Source organism: Odocoileus virginianus, chromosome 17, assembly GCF_023699985.2.
Source record: "Odocoileus virginianus isolate 20LAN1187 ecotype Illinois chromosome 17, Ovbor_1.2, whole genome shotgun sequence".
In the NCBI taxonomy this organism is placed as follows: Eukaryota; Metazoa; Chordata; class Mammalia; order Artiodactyla; family Cervidae; genus Odocoileus; species Odocoileus virginianus.
Genome location: NC_069690.1, coordinates 46,749,594 through 46,755,593, shown reverse-complemented (window position 1 = coordinate 46,755,593; position 6,000 = coordinate 46,749,594). Strand labels below are relative to the sequence as shown.

The 6,000-nt window shown below is 56.8% G+C and overlaps 1 long non-coding RNA gene across 2 annotated transcripts in view; it reads left to right on the top strand.

Annotated features, from left to right (window-relative positions):
- Window positions 1-3,561: 3,561 nt before the first annotated feature.
- LOC139039157 (uncharacterized) overlaps window positions 3,562-6,000 on the top strand; it is a 31,123-nt gene continuing 28,684 nt past the window's right edge. For both annotated transcript variants that reach the window (XR_011492395.1, XR_011492396.1), the window contains exon 1: window positions 3,562-4,136. This is a non-coding gene — a long non-coding RNA (uncharacterized lncRNA). The remainder of the gene's footprint in view (window positions 4,137-6,000) is intronic.

Here is a 6,000-nt window from a genome sequence, read left to right as displayed (position 1 = left end):
CTGCTCGAGAATTATAGGCTCAAATCACTTTCCCTCCAAAATGTGAAGGTGCCCCTCCATTGTTTGGAACTTGCAGCTGTCTCATGTCAGGCTTATCCTTTTCTTTTTTTTTGGAGGTAATGTGTTTTTTTCCCCACTGGGAGCTTTTCTTTGATCCCTCTCTCTTCTGCTTTCTAAAGTGTCCTCCTGTGTCCCCTTCAGCCCAAGGCTGCTCCCGCATATTCTTTCCCAAAGCATTCCTTTCCTTCTTCTCTCTGTCCTTCGGAATTCCTTTACAATAACTGAATGCAGAAAACTGGGCTCATGTCCCATTTCTTAACGTTTCCTTCCGACATTATAACTTTTGGTCTCTGACTCTTGTGTTCTGGAGAATTCCACAGTTTGACCGTCCAGCTCACTAGTTCATCACTTTGATGTGTCCACTCTACTTCTCAGCCCACCTATTGAGTAGTTTTTATCGCATCCAAATTTTTTTATGTCCCAAGACATTGACTTGATTTTCGGAAATATCTTTAAAATACTTTTCCTCCATTTACATTTCCCCTGGTTGTTTCCTATCACCTCCCCAGTTTTCCCAAATGTTTAGCCCTGGCATAACAAGGCAAGCACGTTATTATTTCCAGCTCACCATATCCGTTTCCCTACCATCCACAAGCCAGCCACTAAGCTAACGCCGCATATTTTAGAGTTTTGTCACAACAGCTCCCTGGGTGCCCATTTCTGCATTAGTTAGACTGGGCGTATTAGTCAGCTGTTGCCACAACAATGCTGCATAACAAACCACTCCAAAGCTTCTGTGTCTTAGACAACAGTCACTGATGCTCACACTCACAGCTCTGAGAGAGGATGTGGGTGGGTTCAGGACTGCTCCAGGGCTCCCTCACCCTCCATGGACCAGTGGTGTCCCATGAGCACATGGGAAGGAATTTGGGAGGAAGTGGGGGGGCGGGCAGTTGTGGACAGCTGCAATCTCAGCCCCACCTCGTGCGAAATCCTTCATTTGTGGCTTGCTCTTCATACGCAAGGTTTCCTGTTCGTCCATCAATAAGTGTTTACTGGCCTTGAAACTGTGTTTGTGGGTCTGACCAGCTTCTGGGGGCATGAGTGACCATTCTGGGGACATGTGGTTCCCTGCTCTTCTTGGTGTTGTTCATTAATGTAATTTTCCCTTTGTCTACTGCCTGCTGCTTATCACAGCTGGGGTGAGGTTGGTCCCGGATAAACCTGTGCATCACCCTGACAGTACCTCAGGGCCTTTCAGCTGCTGCCTCAAAGCCACCCATCAATTGCCAGCAGTTTCCTCCCTGGAGCCAGAGGAACCACCCACCACCCCTAGGATTTCTTGGGATATCTGGGCTTGAAGGGAACCCTTCCTGTTCTCCTGGTTATAGTGAGTTTTTTCATTTTTCTGTCATTTCTAGGCATTGAGGGTAGAGTACAGACTGTTAGGAAGCATCTGGACCATCAACTTGATTTTTTATCTCTTTGAGGCATCTAAACCAGTCCAATTCTCAAGCCTTGGGTGCTTAGACCCCGGGAGCAGAATTTCCAAGGACCTGTGATGGGTTTGCCGGTTGCAACATGGTCTGGACCAAGGCAGGCTGCTGGAAGGGGCTGCCTGCTTCCACCTGGCTGCTGCTGGCCTCCTGAGGCCTAGTTCAGGATCTCCATGACCCCTGGAGGAAGGAACCCCAAGGTGGTGCCTTAGGGGCCACTGGGAGAACCCCAAGGTGGTGCCTTGAAGCTCACTGACTAGTGGCTTTAGCAATAGGAAATTGGACCGTAACTTTGGTGGCAGCAGCCCAGTGATGTGGACACTGACAATTCTCAGGCTAAACCCAGCAGGTCCCAGGACATTTGTGACAGGGCAGGTCCCTCTACCATTGGCATCTTACCCACACACAAGGTTCAGCTCACCCCTGGACCAACAGGATCCTGTAAAGAAGTCCCTCCCCCACTAGTGTTTTCAAGCAGAATCATCCCCAGATCTTTTGCTCCAGTTTCTACTCTTATTTGTCATCAAAATTTGAACAGAGGTTTGAAGACCAAGGGCTTCCCTCGTAGCTTGTAGTCGGTAAACATCTGCCTGCAGTGCAGGAGACCCGGGTTTGATCCCTGAGTTGGGAAGATCCCGTGGAGAAGGAAATGGCAAAGCACTCCAGTATCCTTGCCTGGAAAATCTCATGGAGAGAGGAGCCTGGTGGGCTGCAGTCCATGGGATCGCAAAGAGTCGGGCACGACTGAGCGACTAACACTTGCTTACTTACTTGGAGACCAAGAAAAGTTTAGAAGCCACCCTTCCTGAGGCCTGGGACCACCGGTTGTGTTTCCTTCTCCTGTCTTTCTGGTGCTTTCAAAGAAGGTGCAGGACTGCACCGGGCTCAACTTCTCCTCTAAAAGCAAGCCAACCTGCTTTTAATGAAAAGATGGGAACTAGTAATTTGGGATTACCTTCCTCCTTTCTGGGGCGGCAGCAGGGGAGTAATTAAAGGGTCAGAACTATGCTCATCACCATAGGGCTCAGGTGAGGGCACAGGCAGAGGCCCTGGCTGTGACCCCCTCCTCCACCCGTAAGCTGGGAAGAACCCCACCTCTGTGCAGCAGACCTGCAGCCCCATCCATGGAAGGTCCATATCTCAGAGTCCCGGGGCGGCGTCTTTCTTCCCTTCAGCATGACCCAGCCCGGGGAGACAGGACTGGCTCCTGGGCCCCAACTCTATCCCAGGAGACAGTTCCGGGTGGCGAAGCCCCTGAGCAGCGCCCCATTCCGGGGCCCCGGGACGCTCTCAGAGCATCATTTTCCCCTTCCGGAGTGTTGCATTTCTTTGCAAATCCCGGGAGAAATATGCGCGGCGGACTCCGGGGAAGAAAGCGACGGGCGGTTTTTAAGCAAATCCCCTGGGCCCCTGGGGACCCGCTCCGGAGCCGCCACGCGGTGTCACCCCCACCCCCTCCGCACTCCAGGGTATTTTTCCCGAGAGCGGATTCGGAGGTAGAACGCGCGGGGGCCTTGGGCGGAGAGTCAGCCGCTTTCGAAGCTCCGCTTGGGCCCGGGCACAGGCCTGCCCGACGCCGTCCAGCAGCGTACGACTCCGGGTCCGCGGCGCCTCCGCCCTCGACTCGTCCGCCCAGCCCATTGGCTCAGACGTGCACCGCCCGCGTCTCTGCGAGATCCCATTGGCCGGCGGCCGCGGCTTAGACAAAGGGAGCGGCGGCGGCGGGCGGCGATTGGGCCGGGAACAGGATGGGGAAGGCGTGGAGGGGGCCAGAGGGGAGGGAAGAAAGAGAGCGGGGCCGGAGCAGGGGGAACACCCGCACAGGCGGGGGCGGGGGTGGGGGTGGGGGCGCGGACTGAGCCGGGGAGGGCGGGGCGGGAGGACAGCGAGTGGGGGAGGGGTGGAAGGGCGAGGATGGGGGGAAGCAGCAAGGGAGGGGCGGGGGCGCGGAGCCGAGCAGGGAGGGGAGGATAGGAGGGCTCGAGGTCGGGGGCGGGGGGGAGAGGCGAGGGGTTTAAGGAGAGGAGGGGGAGAGCGGGGGTGTCCGAGGGGGAGGACTCCAAGGCCCAGTGGAGGCGGGGGCGGGGCCCCTCCGCGGGGGCGGGGCCGAGAGCCCCTGGAGGGCGGCGGCCGCAGGGCGCGGGGCGGCGGGAACCCGCCCGCCCCTCCGCCCAGCACCCCTCCCGCCCCGGGGCTTCTGCGCGGACCGCGGCCGCCGCTGCCTCCTCGTCTTCCCCGAGGGTTCCGCGTCCGTCTACGCCAGCTCGGCCGCGAACGTGGGAAAGCGGGAACCTGGGTCTAGAAGGACGCGCCCGGACCCAGGTCTGGACGTGCAACCGGAGCCGCAGCGTAGCGGCGGGACGCGCCGCCCCTTGATCTTGGAGCCCCTCTCCGGGACTGCTGGGCCTCGGGGTTCCTCTGCGCGTCCGCTCGCTGGGAGGAGATGCGGGCCCTGGCGCTGGAAGACGTGTCCGGCGCGCGGACAGGAAGCTCCTCGCGCTTCCTGGAGAGTTGGCTCGGCGGGGTGCGTCGCCTGGGAGGGAGGGATGGGCCGTGGGGCGACCGGCCGGGCGGGGAGTGGCTTCTGGGGGCCCCCTCGCCAGCGGCGGGCCCGTGAGGCCGCCCTCGGAGCGCCGCCAGGTACGTGCGTTTTCCTTTTTTCCCGCGCGCCCAGGGCGCACTCCGGGTAGGGAACGAATAAAAACCCGGCTGGTGTGTAAGAGCCTTTCGCTGCACACGTGTCTTTCTGCAGGGCTCGGGGTGGGCTGCTGAACTCGGGGTAGACACTGGCCTAGTCTGTACCTGTGGCCTCGGTCAGAGGACTGTCCCCTACTCCACCTCGGGGCTCGGAGGAGATGTCTCTTTTCAAAAGCCTGTCCCTTTCCTCTAGGTTGCGTTTAATTTGCCGAGGAGACCATGCGCCCTTCTTCGGCCTCGGGGCTGGGTTTATGGGGCTTTGTGCAGTCTCCCCCACCCCTAACCCCTGGAACCCCAGGGATTTTCAAGCGGGGCCGCTCAGTTCTGAGGGACGATCGCTGGCAACTCGGGATGGGGAAACCCGACCTTGATCCCGCGCTAGGCGGACAGGTCCCCTTGTCCGGTAGTTAGCCACACGAGTCCCGGACTTGCCTGTTAGGGGAGGCCCTTGGGCTTTGCTTTTTGGTGGTTTGGGGAGGCCCTTTAGCTGGCCTGGGGCGGGCTCCCTCCCCTCCCCCATGCCCACTTCAAACAAAAGAAGTCTTAGGAGAATCGTTTCCTGGGGAGAACTCTTCCAAATGTGAATCTAGTTTCCCCCGCCCCAGTTCTTAGGATGGGACAGCCTTTACAACAAAGGGGAAGGTTGGAGACAGTTGAAGGAAAGGGCGCGCTTTTATTTAGGGAGACTTTGAGAGAGAGAATGCACATTTCACTTTCTTCCCGTTTTCTTACCTGATTAATGGAGTTTTAGGTGATGTTTGGATATGGGATATTTTCGTTCGGAGAGTGTTTCAGAAAAAGAGGGCTAGATCGATGAGAAATTGGCAATTTGGTCTCCACCAGCTGGGGAAAAATACCCCCTGGAGTGAAACGTACTGCTTGCCCTTTAGGGGAAGACTGAAAATTAGGGATTTGATGGTTAAAAGGGAGGGGTTAATTTTGTGTCATTTTCTACCGTGACCCCCCCCCCCCTTCCACCCCCGGCATAAGTCGGAACAAAGGGCCCAGGTGAAAGGGTTCAAATCGGGCCCGCTGTAAAAACCTCCCAGTTCCCGCGCACCAGCGAATATTCCCATCGGAGTTTGGGTTGGAAAGAAAAAGAATCAACGCCCCAGAGTCCGCATGTGTACCAATACCCAGCTCGCGAGCCTCCACCGCTCTGGGGAAGCCTGGTTACCGGGCTGGGGAGCGAGGGACCCGGTGGGCGGGAAACGCCTCTCCTGGGGATAAAGCGCACAGTTTCAGTTTCCACCTTCCCCGGAAGAACCGAGAGGTTCGCGGTGTCCCGGCGGCGCCCGTCCCCGCTCGCCCGGCGTGGCGCTCCCGACACAGACCCGCATCCATCAAAGCCCGGGACCTCACTTCTCTCGAAATACTTAAAACTCAACAAGCCATAAAAGGCTCCCGATTCCAGTGGAAAAGGCGTTGAAGATTTATGGTCCCTTGGATTCCCCACACTCTAATTATGCCTGTTTTTAGTTGACTTATGGGTGGTGACCACTAAAATCATTTTCCATTTGTATTTTTTTCTTTTAACATGAAAAATGTGAGCTTCTCTTTTTCTTACCGGCTTGGGCAGGCATTTTTCCGTTCCGGAAGAAAAATCCGGCCTCCTTCTGCCTTCTCTGTGGCCTCTGGCTGGGTGTACTGGACCTGTGGAATCCCTCCATAGCCCCCTTAATTGCAATTTAGGGGAAAGTATTTTTTTCTTTCTGCGATCGTTAACAGGTATTCTCCCCTTGAAGCACTTCCCCATGGCGCACTAGTTTCCCTGCGGATTGCTTGGGGTTCAGAACCCTGCTCCCAC